General features: G+C 48.8%; 2 long non-coding RNA genes and 1 pseudogene across 2 annotated transcripts; 1 reads left to right on the top strand and 2 right to left on the bottom strand.

Annotated features, from left to right (window-relative positions):
• Positions 1–3,764: 3,764 nt before the first annotated feature.
• Positions 3,765–6,546, bottom strand: LOC113606357 (uncharacterized). The gene is made up of 2 exons (XR_003427501.1): positions 4,612–6,546; positions 3,765–4,228 (listed from the first exon to the last, which is right to left on the bottom strand). It is a non-coding gene; the product is annotated as an uncharacterized LOC113606357 (long non-coding RNA).
• A 132-nt stretch (positions 6,547–6,678) lies between these two features.
• LOC113606322 (uncharacterized) lies at positions 6,679–9,053 on the top strand. Its single transcript, XR_003427496.1, has 2 exons — positions 6,679–6,803; positions 8,566–9,053. It is a non-coding gene; the product is annotated as an uncharacterized LOC113606322 (long non-coding RNA).
• Positions 9,054–10,562: 1,509 nt separating this feature from the next.
• LOC113606719 (uncharacterized) lies at positions 10,563–10,642 on the bottom strand (annotated as a pseudogene).
• Between the last annotated feature and the right edge of the window lie 15,603 nt (positions 10,643–26,245).

Below are 26,245 nucleotides of genomic sequence, written 5' to 3'. Positions count from 1 at the left end.
AAGATTACTGCTAATCACAAAAAACAGACGCCTCAAGCAAATGATTTTAGTCCTTTTCTATGTATGGGAAGATGCGAGGGTCTGGGCTCTTTGAAATTCCGTAGATCTGCATCTTAACCCTCTGGGACCAGTAGCCTGTTTTTCTGTATCCGGTGTTCCCCTCAGGGCAAAACACCAGGGTGGCCGCAGTGCCGCAGTGGCTGACGACTTGGCCGCGGGCACCATTCTTTGCTTGCTGAAATGGCCGGCCACTTTTTTTTGTCTGAAATACTAATTACCTGGAGTTAGGTGTAGGGGGCTCAGTCCCACAACACCACCCCCACTTCAGACACCAGTCCCAGGCTCAGGTCGCCAGTACTTCTGATCAACTGGCCGTAAACTGGGGGCTTCCACATGCCCGCCCCCCACCCCACCCATCAAGTTTAGATATTTCATTAAACGACTCACGGAACTCAGGGAAGTGCTTTACTTACTGCTACCGGTTTATTGTAAATGACAGCGTTCTGTAATAGGCAAATGGAAGAGAGGCATAGAGCAAGATATGGGGGTGAGGTAATGCTTGGAGCCTCCAGCTGTCTCCGGGCAAGTCACCCTGCTGGTACCTTGATGTGCTCACCAACCCAGAAGCACTCTGAACCCTGTCGTTTAGGAGTTTTTATGGAGGTTTCATTATGTAGACACGATGGATTGAATCATTGGCCATCGGTGATTAGCTCAATCTCCACCCCTCTTCCCTCCCTATGGTTTAGGGGGCTGGGCTGGAAGTTTCAATCCTCTAATCAAGCCTCTTTCTTTCTGGTGACCAGCCCGAAGGGCCTCCAGGCACCAGCCACCTCATCAGCATACAAGAGACACTCGCGTTACCCTGAGATCCCAAGGGGTTCAGAGCTGTGTGCCAGGAACCTGGGCAAAGGCCAAATATTTATTTTTATTATATCACAACGTGAGTGACTGGCCAGTGATTTTTCCTTCTTGTAAGATTCTAGTCCAATTTCCTATCAGGGTTATGTTGGCCACGTAGAGTTGGGAAGTATACTCTGTTTTTCTGTTCTCGGGAAGAGTTTGTGCAAGATTCGTGTTATTTAAATATTTGCGAGAACTAACTGGTGAAGCCATGTACGCTTGGAGTTTTCTTTGTGGGAAGTTCTTGAATAACTTCAATTTATTTATTAGATATTAGATATTAAAATGTTCGTTTTCTTCAGTGGGCTTTGGAAAGCTGCATTTTTCAAGAAAATTTTCCATTTCGTCTGAAATTTCAAAATTTTAGTGTGAAGTTTAAAAAATAATATGTTTATTAATCCTTGTGATGTCTGTAGGCTCTGTAGGGACATTCTTTTTCATTTCTAATATTGGGAATTTGTTTTGTTTTTGTAGGACAGTATTGTTAGTTTACCATTTAACGATATTTTCAAAGAGCCAGCTTGTGATTTTGTTGATTTTCTCCGTTGTATATTTGTGTTCTACTTCACTGTTTATCATCTTTCTCATTTACTTTCTTCTATTTTCCTTATATTTAATTTGCTGTTCTTTTAATACATTCTTGAAATAGAAGAATAAATCACTGATTTCCAGCCTACCATTTTTCTAACGTGTACATTTTTTTTGGATGTCTTTCTTCCAATGAATTCTTTTTTTTTTTTTTTTAAATATTTATTTGGTCGCACCAGGTCTTAGTTGCGGCTCTTGGGCTCCTTAGTCGTGCCATGTGAACTCTTAGTTGCGGCATGCGTGTGAGATCTAGTTTCCTGACCAGGGGTGGAACCTGGGCCCCTACATTGGGAGTGTGGAGTCTTATCCACTGCGCCACCAGGGAAGTCCCTCTAATGTGTACATTTTTAAGGTTATAAGTTTCTCTCTGTGCCCTGCATTAGCTGAATCCTGTGAGTTTTTATATAAGTTATGTCTTTATTATCATTCAATTAAAAATATGTTCTAATATCTGGGGGTTTTCTTTAGTTTATGAATTATTTAGGAATATATTTTAAAATTTCCAAACAATGCATATAATCTTTTTATTACTGATTTCTAAGCTTAATTCCACTGTGGTCAAATAACATTCTCTGAATGATTTCAATGTTTTGAAATTGGTTGAGGCTTTCTTTATAATTCACTATATGGTCAATTCTGGTATATGTTTCACTTACACTTAAAAATGTAAATTCTGTCATTGTTGAGTACAGAATTCTACATATAGCCACCAGGTCAAGTTTGTTAATTGTGTGTTTTATCTTCTATATCCTGATTGGTCTTTTATCTGCTGGTTGTATAAGCTATTGAGGAAAGTGTGTTAGTTTTTTGCTATGATTGTGGATTTGTCTCTTCTTTGTTTAATTTTTGCTGTATGTATTTTGAAGTTATGTCATTGAATATGTACAGATTTGTGACTTGTTATCTTCTTGTTGGATTGACCCATTATGATATTTCTTTAGTTCTAGTAATGCTTCTTGCCTTAAAGTCTTATTTGATACTGGTATAGATACACTTGATTTCTTTTTGCTAGGGTTTGTGTAATCTGTCTTTTCCCATCCTTCTACTTTAATCATTCTGTCTCTGTATATTTAAAGTGTCTCTCTTAGAAGTTACATGTTTTCTTTTTCTTTATCCCATCTGACAATCTTAGTCTTTTTCTTGTATTATTTAGTCCGTTTACATATAAAGTAACTGCTGATATAGTTGGATTTATTCCTACTTTCTATTTTTTTTTCTATTTGGCTAATCTGTTTTATGTTCCATTTTTCTTTTTTCTTGCCTTCTTGTGGATTAATACAATATTATCTCTTACTCTATTCCCCACCCCAAACTTATAGGTTATATGTTCTGTTATTATATATTATTTTCTTTTAGTTGTTATCCTAGAGATTAGACAATATGTAATCTTGTCTTATTTCTGTCTAATACAATTTATTACTTTTACCAGTTTCCCAGTACTGCTAGAACCTTAGACAACTTTACCTTTCCTAAAAGTTTCTCCCTTTCCTCTTTTTGTGTTGTTTCATACATTTTTAGTTCTACACATAAATTTAACTCCACAAGACATGATAATTGTTGGGTTGACATTTAATATTTATTACTAATTCCCCATATTTTTATCCTTTCTGGTATTTTTCATTCCTTCCTGCATTTCCATGTTTCTGACTAGGATGATTCTTTTTTTTTTTTTTTTTAATGATTTTATTTATTTTTGGCTGTGTTGGGTCTTCGTTGCTACGCGCGGACTTTCTCTAGTTGCGGTGAACGGGGGCTACTCTTCGTTGTGGTGCACGGGCTTCTCATTGTGGTGGCTTCTCTTGTTGCGGAGCAGGGGCTCTAGGCGCGCAGGCTCAGTAGTTGCAGCACGCAGGCTCAATAGTTGTGGCGCATGGGCTTAGTTGCTCCACAGCATGTGGGATCTTCCCGGACCAGGGATCGAACCTGTGTCCCCTGCGTCGGTAGGCAGATTCTTAACCACTGTGCCAGCAGGGAAGTCCCAAGGATGATTCATTTTCATTCTGCATACCTATTGACAATGAATTCTCTCTTGCCTGTTGTGACCAGGAAATTATTTTTAAAATCTTTGCTGGTTGTTCTATGAAATTAATTAGCAGAAAAATTATATTTGGCCTTTCTCTTATGCCCCTTCCCTATTCAGACCGTTCTCAATCATAAAATTGGGGAACACTGTAATGCCTCTTATGGGGTGAAGGTCAAGGGCCTGAAAAACATCAATTGAGAATATATCAACAGATTGAAGGTGAGGGAGAGCTCAGTAAAACGCATTTTGATTAGCATGTTATATGTACGTATATTTTAATCGAAATATAATATTCACTTAGAAAAGACAACGTATACAGATCTTTCGAACATGTTTTCACAACCATGATTTTCACGGACAGAATGTGGTGCATATACTTTAAATCATTAAATTCTGTTTAAAGAAGCAGAATTTTGCATCGCAGGCACACGTTACTCACTGTTCAAGCAGATGGCTTCCTGAAGAAACCTGTGTGACTTTGCACTATGTGGCCCTCTCCACCAGACCTCCCTGACTGCCCCAGCTGTGACCTTGCTTCTTGTCAAGGTGCCCTCCACAATCCAGTTCACCTGTGCTTCAGGCAGACAGAGACAGGGTCTCCCAAGCAAACTTCTGGCTTCCTCTGCCCCCAGGGAGGAAAGTCTCTGTGTGACCACTCAGTAGCCTATCTTTCTGCCCCGGGTGCAACTTCACGGAGGTCCAGCTGGATGGCGGCTGTAAACAGAAAAGATTGAACCAAGTCAGTTGCATTGTACTCCAGCTCGAGAAAGAATATGGGGCGAGCATCTCTGAAAGAGATGTTCAAAGAGATAAAATGGTTTATCTTGTCTCTAGCACCATGGATGAGAGTGCTTTTACCCAGGAAAAGGAAGATCTAGCTAACCTGACAGGTACATCGGTAGGGTGAAGACACCCAATGCCATTAAACTTGGGTATCATTCTGGTTCTGATTCCATGCCATGTGTCTCCTGTGTGATATACCCATAGTATATGAATCTGGACTCCCATGTAGATCTTCTTTCAAGAAGGAACACACTGTTGGTGAATAAAGTTTGCCAGCTGCCTGATAGTTACATTTTTCACTAGAAAGGAATTACCTAACACTCCGGGTTTATACATTGGTCCCTTTTGAGTTTGGTTAGCATTAGTGTGTCCTCTGGAGCCTGGTTATCTCTGTGCGAACCGTGTAGGTTTCTGGCCCAACAGGATGGAGGACCAGACACTGGAACAAGGACACTGTAATGTCTTGTTACTGTCATCCTTAGGCAGGTCCTGCTTGAAACTGCAGGTTTAGTAACATACTAAACTTCCAAGTCACTTCAAAGCTCCCCTTGATAGAGGTTTGCACCAAACACATGAATCAGCAGCTCAGTCATCGTGAATAAAGCTGAAGACAGTCCCTGTACTCAATTTTATTCTATAATATTAGGGCAGGTTTCGCGTGAACGTCACTTCATATATACATACAACATACTTAAGCGTTTCTTAGCTGCATTCTATTTATAGCAGGAAATGTTAATCATGTTTTACTAAAGTAGGTCCTTCAACAAATGTCCAATGTCATTCAGAAGCCCTAAATTGTAGAATTTCCACTTGGAACGATCTGTGTTTTTCAAAGTAATTATTCCTATTGCTTTATGAGTAATATGCTGACAATACGCTGATAATACTGGCGCAGTGATGTTAAGATGTTATTTACTGTCCATGATGTACGAAGGAGGAAGGGTGAGGAAGGTTCACTTCCTTTTCCAAATGTTAACAGCTTGTAGTACTTCATTATTTATGGACCAATTTCTCCAATGTCTGTAAAACTGAAACTATCCTTACTGAAATCCAGTCAGGTGATTTTCAGAAAGTTCTGAAATGTCTTTTGAGAAGTGAGAGTGACTGTTGCACAGGTCTGTGCTCACGCGAATGATTTACGTCAGCGTCTCCCAAAAATGTGTTCTGGTCAAAACCGCGTTGGGGAGATATTAATAGGGTGTTACTCAAGTTTCTGTGGTCAGATGCTGGAGAAACGCCCGCCTAAACAGAGTTAGGTGAGTTCCATTACTGCAAAGCTTCTCAGAACAATTTAATATTCTATCAGTAACTGTGGCAAGAGACCGCAGTTCAAATCCCAAACTTGTCCATCTTTTATTTTCCCCTCAGGAACACACTGCGGTGAAAGTTTCTTTCTATGAAACATTCCCCCAACACGATCTTAGTGTCAGAGAAGGTAAATCCGGTTCACTAAAGAACATATGCCACAGTACAGTCACACACAGTAGGACAGGATCACACACAGTAGGACAGGATCACACACAGTAGGACAGGATCACATATGGCAGGACAGGATCACACAGTAGGATGGGGATCCCACCCAGTAGGACAGGATCACACACAGTAGCATAAGATGATCCGTAGTAGGACAGGATCCCCCCCCTGCAGGACAGGATCCCACAGTAGAACAGGATGGCCGATACCATCCTCACTTTAAAATCGAGGACATTGAAGTCAAAAAGTCTAGGCAGTCAGCACCTGTAAAGAGCGCGGTCCCGAAGAGGAAGAACCGCGGCCAGTGCTCCGCAGGGGTCTAACCGCCAGGCCCACTTCCGGGCGAGAGCTCGGTTCTGAGCCTCACCCACCCCGCCCCCCGCCCGGGGGAGGCCGTGCCGACCTTCCGGGCCGCCTTGTCCCCCGGCGCCCCAATCCTTCCAGGGCGCAGGGCCAAGTCATGCGCCCCAAGTCCTCCCCCCGCATCTGCACACGACGAAACACGAAGACACGCTTCTTTGTTTTAGCTACTTGGCTGTTTTTCACACAGGCAGCCGGTCGTTCTCTCAGATACACCAAGACAAGCCTAAATCACGTATTTTTAGGGCGGGTTTCACCACGGCTCGAGGAGTTATAACGAGGAAACAAGTCCACATCGCTGGGGGTTCGAGGGGCCGACCCCGATCCCCCACTTCGGGGAAGGGGCCCCAAACTTCCGGGGTCCGCGCCCCCCACCAGCTCCCCGTAGGAAACCCACACCCAGCTGGCACCCGGGCCCGGAGGGGCGGGGCCGGGAATGGCCGCCGGCGGAAGTCCGCCTCCGGGAGCCTGCGCTTCCTCCCTAGGACTTTGGAGGTATCCGCGCCTCTATGGTCTGGGCCGAGCCCGGCCCCTCTGCGGGAAGGGAGGTGGCGCTGGGGACCGCGGAACCCTTGCCTGCCCTTTCGTGTCTGTGCGCACCTGGAAGCACTGCTAGCAGAGCGGCGGAAATTCCCCTTATCACGATGTTTAAAAATGGAGATGCAGGAACACAGTAGGGTACCCCCAAACTCCCCATCAGTTTTCTAGCCGGTTTTTTTACCAGTGCAGGCGCACATCCGTTTTTTAATGACGTGAAGTCTAGCTTTTATGCAATCGCACAGCTGAAATGACGCTAAATAATTTTTTTTAAAAAAGGTTTTACACTGAAGTGCCTTTTGAACGTGAACCCCAGCCTGGGTGCTGGACCTGCGGCTCTTGTTTTCTTCTCCCAAACGTAGCCCTCTTCACCTCTAAAACGGCAGGGATGAACGGGCACACCTGTCCTTCCCTCCCACCGGGGCCCCTTCTGGCTCACCTGTGGATTCAGAGGGTCACCTTAACAACTTTGAGATAGTACCCTCTTATTTGGATTTTCTGGTCTAAAAAGGGAAAACTATGCACGTAGAAATACAGAATCTAGGAAAAATTAGAATTGTCTAGGTATAAGAAACGTAATAGCACCCAACACAAACAAGGGCGTGGTGAAATTAGTTCATTCTGGGCAAACAGAATGTAAATATGCAATCCTGCTGAAAGACTGCTTGGCGCTCTGTGTCAGAAGCCATCGAAGAAGTAAGTTCAGACTCTGACACATGAGATAACCATCTGTGGAAAACTCATCCCAGGCCAACAATCCGAGAGGGGAAAAGCTGCATTTCTGAAGCGACTCTACCATGGACAGCTGTTGATTTTGCTTGCCCAGCACCCAGTTTTCTCTGTTTCTGGTTTTAACACCATGACTTTTCTGTGGGAAACCAGCTAGCTCTCAGTGCACGACTGAGGCGGGCACAGGACGCAGTTCCTGGCCGATCCGAGGACCCTGGCATCACATGGAGGTGAGGTGTGAAGTCAGAGGCCGGGCTGCCTGGGTCCCAGTCCTGGCTCTGCTCTTAATAGGGGCAAAAACTTCAGCTTGTTATTTTTTCTCTTTACTCATTTAAAAATATTTTTTTAAATTTTATATTGGAGTAGAGTTGACTTACAAGTGAGTCATATATGTACCTCTATTCTTTTTCAGATTCTTTTCCCATATAGGTTATTACAGCGTATTGAGTAGTGTTCCCTGTGCTATACAGTAGGTCCTTGTTGCTTATCTATTTTATATACGGTAGTGTGTGCATGTTAATCCCAATCTCTTAATTTATCTCCCTCCCCGCCTTTCCCCTCTCTTTACCCATTTGTTGCCTGGGGGTCTTAATAATAGACAGCTACTCCTAGGTTGTTGCGAGCCCTCAGTGAATGGGCAGGTACACGAAGGCCTGTTACGCGAAACCATTATGATTTATCTGAGCAGGCTCTTACCACCTTTCTGTTCTTTCCTTTTCTTTTTTGCCTTCCACATCCTCCCACACCATCCACTGCACTATCCCAGAATTATATTTTATGTCTTTCTTTTCTACCCGAGACATCTTCAAGGCAGGACCGTGTCTTATTCACCTTTATACCACGGGTGCTTGACATGGTTCCCAGCCCAGAAACGGTGCTCAGTCAAGGTTGGTTGAACAAAACTGAATACTCCCTGACACAGAGCAGAGAATGCTGGAACAAGGAGTGAAAATGTCATGAACGCTAGAGGAGAAACAAAAGGGAAATGGCAAAAACCACATGAAACTAGAACAGTTTTCTTAACTAAAGAGGTGTGATCCCTGGAGATTGCAGACTCCATTTCTTCCTGGCCCTGGACTTGCTCTCTTATGGTGGGCAGGTGAGTTCCAGCAATAGACTGGTACCCAAGACTGACTTTCTGAATTCCTGCTTCTTTTTTTCTGCCTTAGAACCTATTTCTTCCCTTGGCGACTGGCAGGCGAAATAACCACCGCCTTCAAGGAAATCAAATCTACCCGCAAGATATCAGATACCACCCTGCAAGCCCAACGTTCGTGTGCAAAACTTCACACATACGATGCAGAGTGAAGAGTGTGCTTAAAAGGGCAGGCTTCCTGAGGTGCATGGAAGAGGTGGATCGGGGCAGCCAGAAAACCCTTTCTAAGGGGTGGTTGCCCAGCCTCTGAAGGTGATATTGGTTGAGTGATACCAGCCATACAAGACTGCCTTGGAACCACACCCATCTGAGACTCAATAATTCTCAGAGTTGGAAGAGATGCAACCATTGAGTGTAGTGTAGGTCTTGTCTACAACATCCTAGACCATGGCCTCTTAAGCTGCGAATATTCCAATGACTCCCCGTTCCCTGGTCCATGAGATCACCTCTGAAGTTTCTGGAACAGTTCTAGTTGCTATAAAGTTTTTTTGTTGGTGGTGGTGGTTTTTTTTTTTTTTTTCTTTTTTCGGTAGGCGGGCCTCTCACTGTTGTGGCCTCTCCTGTTGCAGAGCACAGGTTCCGGATGCGCAGGCTCAGTGGCCATGGCTCACGGGCCCAGCCGCTCCGCGGCATGTGGGGTCTTCCCGGACCAGGGCACAAACCCGTGTCCCCTGCACCGGCAGGCGGACTCTCAACCACTGCACCACCAGGGAAGCCCCTGGTTGCCATAAAGTTTTCTGCTCAGTCTTTATGTAATGATGCTCCAGTTCAGGTTTTGCTAATCCTTAGCAGTTTTTGGTGCTGCAAAATGAATCCAACAGATACAGAAGCATCTTCACCTCCCGTCCAGTGATTCTGTGGTCACTGATGTCACCTTAACAGGAGTATTTACACCTCAGAAATTGGCAGTGCCACAGTCAGGTCTACCCCCGCCAGAACCAAAACCCAAACCCAGAGACCGCTGCTCACAAGCTGCTGGCTGACCTTATTCTTGGTGAAACTCATCGATCAGCAGGGGATGTAAGATGTTCACCAATGATGTCCCACCCAAATTTGTGCGTGAAAAAGTGCCACGGGAATGGCACCAACTCAGTGGTGAAGGAATGGGGAGGAGGGAGGTGTCAGCAGAACACCTGGTGGGAAAGACCTGGGGGGAGAAAATCCACCACAGGCTGGTGAAAAAGCAGACTTCAAGGCTGGCGAGAGAAAGAAACTCCATGTTGAGGGGCAGTGACACTGCAGGTGACAGTTCAGATCGGGCCAGACTGGGAGAGAATTAATTTTATTAGGGAGGCGATAGGGAGCCGCTGAAGATTTTTGAGAAAGAGAGGGGGCCTCATAATAGCAAAACCTGGGGAAAATTATTTCTCTGAGCTTGCGCTTTAAAAAATTGAGGTATAATTCCCATACCATTACAGTTCACCGTTTTCAAGTGTACAGTTCAGTCCTTTTAGTCTATTCACAAGGTCGTGCAACCATCACCACTGTCTAATTCCAGAACATTTTGATTATCCCCAAGAAGCAACTCCATACTCATTAGCAGTCACTCCTTCCTCCCCTAAAGGTTTGCACTTTTTACAAAACACCAAATTTGGTTGTCTGTAAAGTGACTTGAGTTTGACCCCAGGAGGGCTGTGTACCAAACATAAAGAGGGAAAGGGAAAGAGCAGGACTGGCTTTTCTAAGGTTCAGGTGATGTAACCAGACATTATCTATCTACCTATCTATCTATCTATCTATCTATCTATCTATCTATCTATCTATCTATGTATCATCTATCTACCTACCTACCTAGAAAGAGGAGAGAGAGAGAAGAGAGAGCAGTATTAGACCCACACATAGGAGCCAAGAGCATGGGTGAAGTTGATCTTCAAATGCAGCATCTGGGTGATGTGGAAGCAATGGATGTCAGAAGAAAATTCTTTTTTTTTTTTTTTTAACATCTTTATTGGAGTATAATTGCTTTACAATGGTGTGTTAGTTTCTGCTTTATAACAAAGTGAAATCAGTTATACATATATTCCCATATCTCTTTCAGAGAAACTTCTGTAGTAACGAACTATAAAAATGATCCCTGAAAGTATAGTCTTAGAAGAAAATTCTTGCATGGGCTAATATTTTTATTTCCCTGGCATCTCCTGTAGCATTCATCCTCCTGTACCCTTTCAGACATTGCTGTTCTGGGGAAACCAAGGGAAAGAGCAGAATGTGCAGGAACTTTGGAAAATCCCTTGCTTTGGAAAGCCCTAAGAAAGACACTTGCTCTCCGTGGACAGAGGTGGCTGCTGGGGGCAGGACGAGGGGCTGGGAACCCAGGGTTTTGGAGGCTGAGCCACCCCACCGGCAGGGGGAGCACCTGAGCATCAGTAGAGGACCCTCGCTGGCACGCTTTGGGTTTAAAAATCCTTCGCGGGATGGGCATGTTTGACAGAAGAGAAGGATTTCAGTACGATTGATACAGATGGGGTGCACCAAGTAATACATTTTCTTGGGGTCTCTTCTCCTAAGGTGGGTCCCTCTCGCCTCTCTCCCCCAACCCTCCCGATCACGTGTGGCAGGAATGGTTGGGGGCACGTCCATGGTGGCACCCAGCTCTTCGGCTCTTTTGAATGTCTGCCACGTGGAATCCCGTTTTGGGGTGGCTGGTCTAAGTCCAGAGAGGCCTCGCTTTGTAGGGAGCGCTAAATCCCAGTTTGTTAGGGCTTCCCTGGTGGCGCAGCGGTTCTGAGTCTGCTTGACGATGTGGGGGACACGGGTTCGTGTCTCGGTCCGGGAGGATCCCGCTGGGCCCGTGAGCCATGGTCGCTGAGCCTGCGCTTTTACGTTCACTTATTAAAGTCATGTGACTTTCAAAGTGGAAGGGAATTTTGAATTCATCAAGTCGGGCTCTCTCTTATTACTACTGAGAAAGTAGAGACTTGGAGAGATTAGGTAACTTGATCAGATTCACCCCTCCCACTAATTCAGGGCGACAGAAAGCAGGTCGGGGGTTGCCTGGGGACAGCGCGGGGGAGGGATCACAAAGGGCATAAGGAAACTTCAGGGGGTAACAGATGTGCTCCCCGTCTTGACCGTGGGTGTAGTTTCACGGGGGTATACATGTATCGAAACTCATCAAAGTGTGCACTTCAGATCCATGCAGTTTAGTGTATGTCAGTTATCCCTCAACAAAGCTGTTAGAAAAAAGTCTCACATCCGGTGAGAGGCAGAGCAGGGACCAGAGCACAGCCTGGAGGCCTTCACACGTCCCCTGAAGCCCTCAGCTGTCTTAAAACGAAAGCCTATTGCAAGCTGTGAAAACGCCTTTTCCCATAATGCCATTTTTTCCTTTTTTGAATTAAAATTTTTTTTAAAAAATTGAAGTATAGTTGCTGTACAATATTATGTAAGTTACAGGCGCACAATGTAGTGATTCACACTTTTTAAAGGTTATACACCATTGGTAGTTATTATAACATTTTGGCTATTATAAAGTATTCCCCATATTGTACAATGTATCCTTATAGTTTGTTTGATACCTAATAGTTTGTACCTCTTAATCCCCTACCCATATTGCCCCTCCCCGCATACCCCTCCCCACTAGTAATCACGAGCTTGTTCTCGGTATCTGTGCGTCTGCTTCTTTTTTGTTACATTTACTAGTTTGTTGTAGTTTTCAGATTCCACATATAAGTGATATCACACAGTATTTTTCTTTCTTTGTCTGACTTATTTCACTAAGCATAATGCCCTCCATGCCCATCCATGTCGCTGCCAATGGCAAAATTTCATTCGTTTTTAATGGCTGAGTAATATTCCATTGTCCATATGGACCACATCTTCTCTATCCATTCCTCTGTCGATGGACATTTAGGTTGCTTCCATATCTTGGCTATTGTAAATAGAGCTGCTCTGAACATAGCGGTGCTTGTATCTTTTCGAATTAGGGTTTTTTTTCTTTTGGATAAATACCCAGGAGTGGAATTGTTGGGTCATATGGTAGTTCTGTTTTTAGTTTTTTTTAATTGAAGTAGAGTTGATTTACAAAGTTGCAGCAATCTCTGCTGTACAGTAAAGTGACTCAGTTACACACATACCTACATTCGTTTTTTAAATATTCTTTCCCATTATGGTTTATCCCAGGAGATTGGATGTAGTTCTCTGTGTTATATAGTAGGACCTTGTTCTCCATTCTAAATATAATAGTTTGCATCTACCAACCCCAAACTCCCAGTCCATCCCTCTCCCTCCCCCCCACCTTGGCAACCACAAGTCTGTTCTCTCTGTCTGTGAGTTTGTTTCTGTTTTGTAGATAGGTTCATTTGTGTCATATTTTAGATTCCACGTGTAAGTGATATCATATGGTATTTGTCTTTTTCTTTCTGCCTTAGTATGATAATCTTTAGGTCCATCCACGTTGCTACAAATGTCATTTCATTCTTTTTTATGGCTTAGTAGTATTCCATTGAATATATAAACCACATGTCTTGGTTATTGTAAATAGTGCTGCTATGAACATAGGGTGCATGCATCTTTTAGAATTAGGGTTTTTTGGGGGGTTTTTTGCTTTTCTTTTTTGGATAAATACCCAGGAGTAGAATTGCTGGGTCCTATGGTAGTTCTGTTTTTAGTTTCCTGAGAAACCTCTATACTATTTTCCATGGTAGCTGTACCAATTTACGTAATTGTCATTTTTAAAAGACCCATAGCTCCAAATTTTCTATAATGAGAAACAGTGCTGCCCTTAACAAAAACCAGTTCCAGCCTGACCTGCTCCACAGGTAGACAGAAGTGCACCCCACGGAGTTGGGAAGAGGGTGGGGCCAGAGGGAGGCGTGATCTTGTTCTGTTTTCCTGTGTTTATCTCTAGCCATGCTTGTGAAAAGTATCACCTCTGGATGCATCCAATTCATTTAATTTAGGAGAAAAAAGATAAGGATGGGATTTTTATTCTAGGACTGTACTTGGTGGTGGTACCTGGTAGCCCCTGCTGGGCCAAAATAGTTTCCGAACAATCCCCAGTTGATGAAGAAGCTGGAAACCTTCCAGAAAAGTTCCCCGAAGTTCCTCTTTTTCTGCCTCTCTCCCAGGTCAAGCACTCAGAGCCACGCCAGGTGTGGTCAGCTTCTGAGGGTCTCAAGTAGCTTCTTCTGGAGAAGGTGAAAGGCAGGGAGAAGCGTAGGTGTGGGCCACGGAGGGCTCCACCTACACTTCCTTCCCTTTATTGCTGAACTGGCGCTGACCAGTGGGTGTGCAGAGAGGGTCTGTCTGCGGGCCCAGTGTGCTCACTGCGTGGAAATTTAAGGACTCTGAGTTCCCTCCCAGAATATGTTTTCATGAGCTATTGCCTCTCTCAGCGGAGCTAGGAAGAAACATTCATGCATCTAAGATTTTTTTATACATATATGACTTTTTAGAATCGCCAGCGTAATACACACTTGTGACAAAATGCAAACGAGACGGAATTATACGAAATGCAAACATGGCCCAGAGCACGGGCAGTGGCCCAGGGAGTCAGGTGAATTCAACACGACTTCTGTCTGAGTCAGGGAGACGTCTGTGCGGGCTGGGTGGTGCTGTCACCGCGCTGTCCCGAGTGCCTGGGGACACAGAATCAACTCCAAGATCTGTGCTCTGGGCTTCCACGCTACCGAAGACATTTAACCCATGGTGCTGCTTCTTCACGATTTGCCTCCCCTAAGTCCTTCCCACCCCCAACCCTTTGCCCTTCTCTGCCTGGCTGTGTGCCCTGGGAGGCTGATCCGGACAGGCTGCATCCCCTGGCCTCTATTACCCTCTGGCTTCTGGTCAGGACCGACAAATGGGAAGCACTCAGAGGAGAGAGAGTCGGGGTATTTATTCTGCCAGCACCCTTTCTAGCCATGGCTGTGCCCCTCCAGGATGACAGCCCCTGCATGACAGCCCCCCACCAGGGCTCCGGCTCACCATCCCTCGGGCCTGGGTGAGGGCAGTGGTGTCCCACGGCTGCTCTAACCCTGACCCCTCTAAGAAAGTCTCTGCCTGCAGGCAGTCTGAGGCATCCATCATGCAGAGATGAACTGTTGAGGATTCTGCCCCTCCTCCCAGTCTGGGAGGAGGGCACAAGGGCTGAGAGCAGGATGTTTTAAGTTTTATCTCCCGAGCACTAAGCACAGTGGACTGAACTTAGTTGTTGAGTTGACCAGAGGTGTTGGGACATTTTCCTGGGAGGTGACCTTGGAACTGGGGTTTAAAGGGCACTGCTGTGTAAATGACCATATCATTGTGCTTGGGTGAGGTTTCTCCTACAGGGGCCAGGCTCATGGAGATCCCATTGTATGGTATCCAGGGCAGCAGGACCCCCATATAGGTCCTGAATCACACCTGTGTGTTGATGAAGAGGAGGCTGCAGATGACAATGGTGATGACGATGGTGATGGTGGCGATGATGATTAGATGTCCACTTACCTGACCGAGTCACAGGAGAATTTCATTTTAGTACGATGTCCCTCTGCCGTCTTGCAAGATAATACTTGCTTTTTCGGGTCAGTCTTTTTATTGGGGTATAGTTTACAGACAATGTCATGCTCCAATTTTAAGAGTACAGTTGGATGAGTTTTGACAAACATGATTACCTGTGTATAACCATCACTCCCATCCAGATATAGAGCATCTTAAACAACAAGGATTTACTGTATAGCACAGGGAACTATATTCGATCTCTTGTAATAACGTATAACAGAAAAGAAACTGAAAAAATAGACCAGGCAGCTGGCCCAGCAGGGACTTCAACTTTCCTTCTTTATTCTTCACGTCCTTTCTTTTGTTAACCAACATCTTACCAATTCCACGTAGAATTTGCTTTTCCCCTAAACACTTCTAAACATTTTTAAAAATTTTAATTTTTTTATTGGAGTATAGTTGAGTTACAATGTTGTGTTAGTTTCAGGTGTATAGCAAAGTGATTCAGTTATACATATACATGTACTACCTATTCTTTTTCAAATTCTCTTCCCATTTAGGTTATTACAGAATATTAAGCAAAGTTCCCTGTGCTGTACAGTAGGTCTTTCAGGATTATCTAATTTTATTTTTGCCATAAATGTCCTTTTTCTAAAAAATAATTTTTACTGGAGTATAGTCGTTTTATCTATTTTAAATATAGTGGTGTATATATGTTAATCCCAAACGCCGAAACTATCCCTTCCCTCCCTTTCCCGTGCCTGTCGCCCTTCCTAACCGAAGTCCCATCCTCCTTAAGGGCTCGCCCTCGGCCACAGACCCTCCCACGCGGGTCCCGGGCGAGCGGGGCTCACCTGCGGCTCCGCGGGCCCCGGCGGAGCCTGACAGCGCTCCCTGGCGGCAGGTGGGCGCCGGCGCGGAGCACGCCCGGCCCGCGGCGCGGCGCGCTGATTGGCCGGCGCGGATTCGGGCAGCTTCCCGAGGGCGCGGGCGCGCGGGTCGGGGGCGCTGCGAGCAGCACAACCCAGCCCGGGCACGGGGACGCCGGCTCGCTCTCCGAGGGCTTTCTCTTCCCTCCGGTTGTGTCCAGGTTCTGCGTCCGCCAGGGTCCAGGATGACAATCCGACACCAAGGTCAGCAGTACAGGCCGAGGATGGCATTTCTGCGGAAGGTGAGCGCGGCCCCATCACCTGGGCCCGGGAGGGGCGCGGGGACCAACTCCGGGAAGTGCCGGCGGCGATGTGGGCAGGGGCGGGGGACAGCCCTTGTGGTCGCTTAGTGCCGCTTGATGTCATTAAGTGACTTATTTGCCTTGTGTTTCTGTCTGTCCGTCTTTTAAAGACTCTAATGATTAGGTTTCCTTGTTACCTGCTTATAGTGGGGAATCTGCAGCCGAGGGCGACTGCCGGCCGGAGGCTGAAAACAACCTGTTACTTGGGAGAGCAGGCGCAGGAAGGCAGTTCAGCGAGGCTGGGTCAGATTTGAGACAGTCTCCTGGTACTATTAGAGGCTCCCAGATGTTAAATTAACATGTTTGCTGTTTTTCTGATTCAACACTGCAGTATTTGAAAGCGTGTGTGTGTGGTGAGTGTGTATACATAGACCGTGAAAACGGTGTGATTTGCAGGCTAAAGGGACACCCCACTTGCAGCGCTCCTAGATTCCTTATTCAAGTGTGTGTGTTGGTGGATCTCAGGTCTCTCTGTGCGCAGCGGAAGTCAGGACCCTCCCCATGCAAAGGCTTTCTCAGAGCAAGTGGCTGGGCACAGGGGGTGTCCATACTGGGGACTTGTGCGGGGTGGAACGCACCTTGTGTGGTGATGTATTTGGGGATGAAATAGCTCATTTTGTTCTAGGCTTTTGAGATGACCGGTATCAGAAGGGGTCAGCAGAGGATTAGGTCCTGGGTCACTTGCCCGCCCTTCCTCCCACTTGCAGCCACTTTTCACAGTGTGGTGTCCACCGTCTTAAGCTTGTCTTGAGTAGAATTAGCTGAATGCTTTGTGACAGTAAGAGCCCCTGCCCTGAGCCCTTGGAGCTCAGCAAATTGGCGTAGTCAAAACTGTCCTGATTTGTCTAAGACTTTCAACGCGAAAACCTGGACAGTCCCGGGCACACTGGGACAGCTGGTCACCCTCGGTCCAGCTACTTGAATAAGCTTGTGCGTATTCCAGGTGGTAGAGGTGTGAGGATATAAAACAGAGGTGGAGTGTTGTCTCGCTGGGAAAGAACCCTGAGAGCCTCTGCTGCAGACACCACCTCCTAAAATCAGAGAAAACTGCCCAGACTGGATCTCTGAGAGCCATCAGGCATCTTCCAGGATTTCCCAGGACTGCCGTCTTCTCCCAGACAGGGCAGCCCGGGTGCTGAGGCTCTGAGAGCAATTGTCTGGAGACATTGTTTGTTTTTGAGCCTCAGACATTGTGTTTCATCAGGACTGTTATGTGGTAGACATTCCTGTCTTTACCTGGGCCTTCTGACTGGTGTCTTGGTCTCCAGCCCATCCTCCTCCATGCTGCCTCCTCTTTTCCACCCCAGCCTCCCGTCCTCCACCCCTGCCTCCTCTCTTCCACCCCAGCCTCCTGTCTTCCACCCCACCTGCCGGCCTCCACAATACCATTCATCGGCATGTTGGGTTTCTTTCGCAAACCGACATGGATCCCCTCGCCCTGAAACCCTCTGCTGGTTTCCCCCGTGCACAGGGTGACGTCCAGCCTTCCCAGCCCGGCCACTGAGGACCCTGCTCCCACTCACCCCTCCGGCTTGACCTCCCGCCGGCCTCCCACACCTGCCCTGCAGGGACACAGAACAGAGCAGCCCCCCTCACTCAGGGGGGCTCTGGCCTCAGCGACCTCCTCGTCTTTCCAGGAACCCTGTGCCCTTCAAGCCTCAGATCCCTCCACTGGGAAAGCCCTTCTTCCCCTTCTCACCGGCCGAGCCCCCGTCCCCCCCACTTCCGGGCCCAGCTCGGGGGCCCCTCAGCTGTGACGGCCGGCTCTCCCCACCCCCCCTGCCCTGCAGACCCTGCCCGCACCTCAGCGCTGCTCTCTCCCTTTGCCTTGTTGGATGGGGGGAGACCCCCGTCTGTCTGTGTCTTCCGAGGTCCTCAGTCAGATCACAGAGCAGGTCCCAAGAGCCTGTGCCAGGGGGCCCTCAACCGTGAAGCAGCTGAACGAGGTGCCCAGCCTTTGGAGAGGAGCCCAGGCCTAAGGAATGTGGACTTGGGTGCAACTCTCACCCACCACTCAATGGACGTTTTTGAAGTAGGCTGTGTCCCCAGTGGGGCCCTTACGTGAGTGTTCTCATCTATTCCATGAGACAGAGTTATCATCACCATTTTACAGAGCGGGAAGCTCAGAGAAGTGAAGTCACTCGCCCCAGTCGTAGCCGCTAAGTGGTGGAACCAGGAAAAATACAGATTGTCGCCAAATGTGATCCAGTGCTGTAAGCTTTCCTGTGATGTTGGGGGCAGGAGAGGCCGTGGGAAGGCCTGCCCGAAGGTGCCTGGGGGACGCGGAGCTGAGAACTGAAGGATAAATGGGGGTCCTAGGCAGAGAGAAAGAAGGCTGTTCCAGGCAGAGGAACGGCGTGTGCTAAGTGCGTGTGCTAAGTGCGTGTGTGTGTGGGATGCCGCACAGTGGACCGCCTCCCGCGGCCCCTGTGAGCTCCTGTCCTAGTGCTGGCCCGTCCCCCCTCCATCCGCCCCTCCCCCGTGACGTCCCGATCTCCACACCAGCCAGGAACAGCTGTTGCTGCCCTTGGGGTGCGCCTCAGGTCTGACTGTCCTGGTGCCTCATGGAGAAGCCTGGACTGCTTTGCTTTCCTGTGTGGCGTCCGGCATCTCCTTCTGCTGCGGGGCAAGGGGGTGCGGAAACAAAAGGGAGGAGACCCGGGCGGAGCACGGGAGCTTTCGCTTGCATCATTCTTTCATTCAGCACGTGCACAGAGTCGTGCGCGTCTGTGCTGGGCGCTGTGCCTGATGCTGGGGACACTGTGGGATTAGGATGTGGCCCCTTCCTCCTGGAGCTTAGGGTCTAATAGAGAAGGATCGCTGTATAAGTAAGAAGAATGTTCTGCAGGTCGTGGGAGACGTCATTAGAGGAGATGCACGTATATAAAACGCAGAGCAGGGAGTGGTCAGTGCCATCTGGGTTGGGGACCAACAGCCTTCACAGGAGGGCTTGTAACTGAGTGAAGGTGTGAAAAATTAGTAGGTGTTTTTTTTTTTTTGCCAGGAGGACGGGAAGATGACTGGCATTTGGGGGAATGCGGAGCTTGGAAGTGTGGAATAGCGTTGTGCCGTGGGAGAGTCTTCAGGGGTTGGGGTAGCTGGCCGGGGGGCAGGGGTGGGCAGGAAGTTGGTGATGGAAAGGCTGGTGGTGAAGGAGGCTCTGGAACTGGGGGCTTCGCACATCCAGCCGGGGGTCTGACGCTTTCTGTGTTCGCTGAGAAGCCATTTGACGTTTTAAAATCGGGTACGAATAAAGTGAGTTGGTTCCCATGTTAGAAAGATGATTCTGATTAGAGGGTAGGAGAGCTTCTCTACCCTGGCTGCACTTTAAAGAACATTGTTATCAGGTCACCTTCCTTAGAGTTTCTCATTTACTTAGGAGATAATTAAGTAGTCAAGTCAGATGGCGTCCAAACATTGGTTTTTTTTAAAAAAAATATTTATTTATTTATTTGGCCACACCGGGTCTTAGCTGCGGCATATGGGCTCTAGTTCCCTGACCAGGGATCGAACCCCCTGCATTGGGAGTGTGGAGTCTTAACTATTGGGCCACCAGGGAAGTCCCAAAACGTTGGTGTTTTCAAAGAAAAGCTTCCCACGGACTTCCCTGGCGGTCCAGTAGTTAAGACTCCGCACTTCCACTGCAGGGGGCAAAGTTTCCGTCCCTGATCAGTGAACTAAGATCCCACATGCTGTGCGGTGCGACCCAAAACCAATATATATGTATGTATATGTATAAAATCAAATACAGAAAAGCTTCCCAGGTGATTGGAATGCACAGCCCAGAGGAAAGCCCCAGGACATTTGGTGACATCTGGAGACATTTGGGGTTGTCCCAGCTAGGGAGGGGGCTGCCCCTAGCAGCTGGAGGGAAGAGGCAGGAACGCTGCTAGACACCTACGGTGCACAGGACAGCCGGCCCCAAATGTCAACAGCACCACCACTGGAGGGCGCCCTGGAGGCTGGGGACCTGCCAGGCCCAAGGCAGAGGCCGGGTGGGCCGAGCCGGACGGTCCAGGAGGAAGGTGAAACGTGCCACAGAGGCCTGTTAGGAGACAGGTCAGAAACAAAAGCAGAGTCCGCAGAAGCTGACCGGGGTCGTGGAGGATGCTTCCTGGGCTTCTGGCTGGGGTGGCCTAAGCGCCGATCAGAGCGTGTGTGGTGCCCCTGAGGGTCCGAGAGGCTTCGGGGTGAGATGGCCCAGGGGTCCGCTGGCCTCTGGGCGGACAGGCTCCTTAGTGGGAGCCCCTTCTGTTTGCCAGACAGCCCCGTGGTTGCAGGTCACTTGCTCCCTCTCTGTACAGAAAAGTACTATTACCATCCCCCGGGGAACCTTCTCCGGCTCAGAGGAAAATCCCAGCCCGAGATCTCGCACAGGGAGTGACAGCGAGGGGCAGTGTGGGCGTGGAAGGTGGGATGTCGAGGCCTTCGGAGCCGTCGTTCCTGTTCCTTGGTGACATGCCTGCAGTCACGCAGAGGCACGTGGCATCTGACGCCCCCATCCCGCCCCCAGCTCGGCGTCACCCGGGGTTCAGCACTGCCTGGTTACCCCGCCGTCCTCGCGTGGCCCAGGATCGCGGGGAGCTGAGTGTGGGAGACGGGAGGGCGCCTGATGTTTGGGGCGGGGGTGGCCGTGCCTCCCTGTCTCTGGGGGGATGCCCACCAGGCGCGAGGAGGAGGGCGCGAGAGTTGGCAGCAGTTGGGAGCAGAAAGGCAAGGGCTCCTCACCCTCTGGGGACCTGGGGACACAACTCGGGTTGTCCCCTGTCTGTGGTGGGCAGAGGGGCTCTTCTGCTGGAAGCAGGGCTGGAGCCCAGAGCCTGTATGACTGGGCTGGGGCCGCCACGGCAGAGCACCACCGGCCCGGGCACGGTGTGTGCAGCGTGCTTTCCGGCGGCCTCTGTCTGGGGCCTGCAGACGCCGTCTTCTCCGTGTGTCCCCACATGCTCGCCCCCCGTGGTGTCTGTGTCCTCATCTCCTCTTCTTCAAAGGACACCAGTCACACTGTCACAGGGCCACCCTAGTGCCCTCCTTTTAACTCAGTTACCTTGTCAAGGACCCTCTCTCCCAGTCCAGTCACATTCTGAGGTCCTGGGGCTTAGGTAGGACCCCAACCTATGAATTTGAGGGGTGGGCGCCGTCCAGCCCATAACAGAGACGGGACCAGCAGCCCGAGTCCTACGGTTTCCTTGTTGGGTGCCTGGGGAGACCCCTCAGAGGAATTGACACAAGGAAAGTTCTGAGGAAACTGGATCCAAACCCCAGTGGGCCGAACGCCCTCAGAATGTTCTTGAGGTCCCTGTGGTGTTCCCTGCTGCCCCCAGCCCTTCTCTTCTGTGAAGGTGACACACCTGCCAGAAAGAAATCTGACTCCCTTCATTGTGTTCCTAAAATAGCTCTCATTATTCCTCCTCTGAAGGTTATTTTCAAACTCTTTATAACTAGATTTTTTTTTTTTTCTAATGCAGAGAGAAGGAATCAAACCCGCTGACTTTCTATTGGAGAAGCTCAGGTTTCTAACTCAGAGCGGGGGTTTCTCTTTCTTCTCCAATATATGGGCGCCCTGACGCCATGAAATGCTGCTGTTTCAGCTGATAAAAGTTTTGGAGCAAATGTGGACTTTCCTCCGGCAGCTACCCTGGGAAAGGGGAGGCCCGGGCTCCCACGTCAGAATGGCGGGCACTTCTGGGAGGAGCAGGTGAATCCGAGGCTCACGGCCAGCCAAGAATTCCAGAAAAGCATAACGGGAGAGGATGTGTATAAAAAAGAATGTCTGTGTGCGTGTAACTGAGTCACTTTGCTGCACAGCAGAGACCGGCACAACACTGCAAATCCACTGTGATTCAGTTAGAAAAAACAACTCCAGAAAAGGTGACCCCTGCCGCCCGTGGCCCCTCGGTCCCCGCCCGCGTCCGGGGGAAGCAGCCGCCCTCCGGCCACCTCCTGGGGTGTCCCGCGCCCCCTTCTCCTCAGGGAGCCGCTCGGTGCCCCCGTGGCCCGAGATGCCCCCAGGCCCCGACCTTGCAGGAGGCCAAGCACTGCAGCTCCGAGCGGAGCGGAAACGCGTCATTTCCGTTCCAGAAGGATCCCGCGAGCCGGAGCGCGTCTGTGCGGACGGGCTCGCGCTGGGTGTTGCACGAGGAGCCCCGGGCGGCCCTGGGCCCCGGCCGGTCCCGCGGGCAGCTGAGGGGCCGGTGCTGGGCCCGGAGCGGCCGTGACCTTTGCCCCTGATCTCGGCCGCTTCTCGGGATTGTGGTTCTGCTGCCGGTGCCGGTTTAGCAGCAGGTGGAAATAGGACAGCCCAGCCCTCGGCGCTGACCTAGGACGTCGTGTGTCCCCCTCCTCCCGCCCTGGGGACGTGGGGGGCCTGCCAGCCTCCGGGGTGGCGGGTGGCGTGTCTCCAGTTCAGGGCTCCCCGCCTGACCTTTCACCTCCAGCGCAGCCTGGCCATCTCTTTCTCCCTCTTGCGTGCTCTCTCTCTTTTAAAAAAAAATTCTGTTTTATTGTGGTGAGAACACATCACACAAGAAACTACCCTCCTACATTTCCCTAAGTGTATAATTCACAATGTTGTTAATTATAGAAACAATATTGCAGGGCAGGTTTCTCGACTGTAACCTTCATCTTCTCGACTGTAACCTCATGCCCAGTGATTGCATCTCCCCGTCTCCCCCTCCCCCAGGCCCTGGCAACTGCCCTTCCACTGGTTCCGTGAATTAGCCGATTTTAGGTAGTGGAATCGTGCGGTCCTTCCGAGACCGGCTTACGCACTTAGCATAACGTCCTTCAGGTTCATCCAGGCTGTCGGAGATTCCAGAATTTCCTTCCTTTCTTTAGGGCTAAGTCATAATCCCTGGATGTGCCGCATTCTCTTTACCTGTTCACCCACCAGTGGACACTTAGGTGGTTCCACATCTTGGCTGTTGACCACGGGGCTGCTGTGAACCGGGGAGGGTCCATATCTCTTCGCCATCCTGATTTTGATTCTTTTCGATAAATACCCAGAAATAGGATTGTTGGATCATCTGGTAGTTCTGTCACTGACCAGGGTTCTTGGCCTCCTTGAGCAACAGAAATTGAACAGAGACCAGACAAGAGATTCAGGCAAGGCTTTACTGGGGCCGCTGCTGCAGCAGGGGGACTGAGAACAAACAACAGGTCCCCTTGCTGGCTGGCTGGGGGGGGTGCAGCTGGCTCCTTACGTGGGGTGAGGGTAGGGGTGCGTCCGGGGGTCGGGCGGGAGTGGTGGCTCAGGCGTTCTGCCCACCCCTTGGTGGTGTCGAGTGCAGGGGGCCTGCGCAGCACCCTGCTGTCGCTCCTGGCTCTTCGGAAGTGGCAGCTGGGTTCTTTGGGCCTTTTTGTATCTTGTCCAGAATTTGCCCCAACTGGGCATGCGTGCAGTCTTTTTTCGTCCCTTATAGTTTCTTTGTATTTTGTTGCTTGAGGTGACGTGTGTCCAGGTGTGGGCACTGCAGCAAAGGGCCCCAGGTCCCAGCCTGTCTCAGTTCTATTTTTCATTTTGGGAGGAACCTGCATACATTTCGCATTCCCACCAACCGTGCCCGAGGGTTCCAAATTCAGCCTTTCACTTTCCTGCGTCAGCCAGCACGGGGCCCCTCGCACCGTCCCTCCCTTGCAGTACGGCGGCCGGCTGGGAAAATCCTTCTCGCTCTGTGTGATGTTTGGGGATCATCTCAGCCATCCTCTCCTCCTCCCGGCTCTTACTCCCATCCCTGCTTTCCCTATTTTTTGGTGCATAATTCAGTCTGCAGTTGCTGTCTAATAGATTCTTTGTGCAAGGCGTGGTATTAGGTGCTTTCGCTGCTTCATCTCCTTTGATCTTCACAACATCCGTCTGACGACGTAGGTACTGTGCTCGTCTCTGCTTTACAGAGGATGAGCCTTAGTGAAGTTTAGTGGTTCACCTCACCTGCTCATTGGAGGATGATTTGAACTGGACTTATTCGCACCCAGATCCCTAGTGTTTATCTTAGTTCATTTGTTTATTTTCACACCAATATCTTCCCAACTCTCTGAGGCCCGGGAGGCTGTCTTTTATCTTCCTGTACCAACCCCCCTGCCAGGGCTGGGCACCTAATACACGCTCAGTAAACATCTATATTTGGATGATTGGTAGAGCAGGGTTTTTATTCCCAGGCATCTAAAGACAGCTCTGCATGCACAATTTTAAAGATGCACTGATGATACGAACACTACTGATGTTAATGATTCCAACCCACAAACACTAACAAATCTCTCTCCTTATAAAGTATGTATCTTTTTTTATTATTATGCTGTATTATTTGACCTACATGTTATTTATGATTGTATTGATTAATTTTAAATTCTTTTCCTTTTTTCTTTTTTAAACCCCGCATTTGTTTATTTATTTATTTTTTTGGCTGTGTTGGGTCTTCGTTTCTGTGCGAGGGCTTTCTCTAGTTGCGGCGAGCGGGGGCCACTCTTCATCGCGGTGCGCAGGCCTCTCACTATCGCGGCCTCTCCCGTTGTGGAGCACAGGCTCCAGACGCGCAGGCTCAGTAGTTGTGGCTCACGGGCTTAGTGGCTCCGCGGCATGTGGGATCTTCCCAGACCAGGGCTCGAACCCGTGTCCCCTGCATTAGCAGGCAGATTCTCAACCACTGCGCCACCAGGAAAGCCCAAGTATATATCTTTCTGCTTATATATCTTTATATATCTGTCCTTACAAAGCATTTTTACACAATTACTTAGATTCTAAGAGGTAACAAAATGCTATCAATTGTGAATATACTGTCATTTTATGGTAGAGGAAGGGAATTCAGAGAGGTTGAGTGGACTCCTGCAGTTACGAGAGAACCTTGAGGACATGAGAATCTTGGGTTCCTTTTCTTTGGGCCACAAGCACACGCAAACTCTAAAAGGACTTTGGAAATTGTAAAGGGCTGTACAGTGTGAGGATGAGTTATTTATGAAGCAGCAGGAGAGAAAGGATCATGTAACCAAGCTAGTTAAACCGGGGGAAGAGCGGCGCAGTGAGCCATTTTGCTTTGGGTTGTGGTTGGGACGTGGACAGGTTGGGTTTGAGGGGAGACCCTCCATGAGCATCTGTCCAGCCGTGCGCAGCTGCCCTGACCTCAGGAGAGGGCTTCCAGCCGGAGGAGGACAGGAGAGGTCTTTGTTTCCACTTACTCGTTCGTATTCTGTGTTTCTGCTCTTGCTGCTCACTGAGCCTTAGGGTCCTCACCTGCCATCCTTTGCCCTTTCTGCCTCCTCATTCCTATTCGTCATTTTATGACCACTCCAGGAGTGCCTCTCCCGGCCACCTCCTCCCTGGCACAGGTGTGTTGTCAGGACACCGTGGCCTCACCCTGGTCACTGTACTTCCCGTATCGTCCTGTAATATCCTTGCCCTAGACGGTGAACTCCTTAAGCTCAGGGACCAGAGCTCTTTACCTTTGGTTCCCTGAGTCCACCATGGCTGCCTGGTTGTTGAATGACGGACTGATCGTTTGCAGACACCTGGGGGGGCTGGGGGTGTGCACGGTTTTCCCCTCGCGAGGAGTTTCCTGGAGCATGAACTTTGAAGCGTCTGCACGTGAGGCTTTGTCGATGCCTGTCATCAGCGTTGACCAGAGAAGTGCTTGGTGTCTTTTTTCAATTGTGTCAACCCATCCAGTTTGTTTTAAAATATCCTTCAGTTAATTTTACTCCTATTAATTTTTTCAAGTGGAAAAATGTTTTGTATTCATCAATGTTAAAAAAAAAATACTCTAAAGACAATCAGGGCTGTCCTTGTGGGTGTCTCCCTGCAGTTCCAGCTTCCTCCGATGGTTTGTGGATTCTCTCTGGTGCCAACCCTCTCGTCCATGTCCGTGAATCGAGTTCTTATCTCTGACGGTTGTGTCCTTTGAAGTTGGGACATTTCGTTTCCAATCCCCTTCCAGACGTCATGGCTATCTCAGCAGCCCTTCGCAGTCAGCATTCCAAAAGCAGAAGTGTCTGCTCTCTCAAAGCGCTCCTCCTTTTGAAATTTCTATTTTTGTAACTGGCAACTCCGATC

This window comes from Aethalodelphis obliquidens, unplaced genomic scaffold (genome assembly GCF_003676395.1).
Source record: "Aethalodelphis obliquidens isolate GAN/ISIS:26980383/991018 unplaced genomic scaffold, ASM367639v1 scaffold44, whole genome shotgun sequence".
Taxonomy (NCBI): Eukaryota; Metazoa; Chordata; class Mammalia; order Artiodactyla; family Delphinidae; genus Aethalodelphis; species Aethalodelphis obliquidens.
Note: the sequence above shows the minus strand (reverse complement) of the source record. Positions and strands in the feature narration are given on the sequence as shown.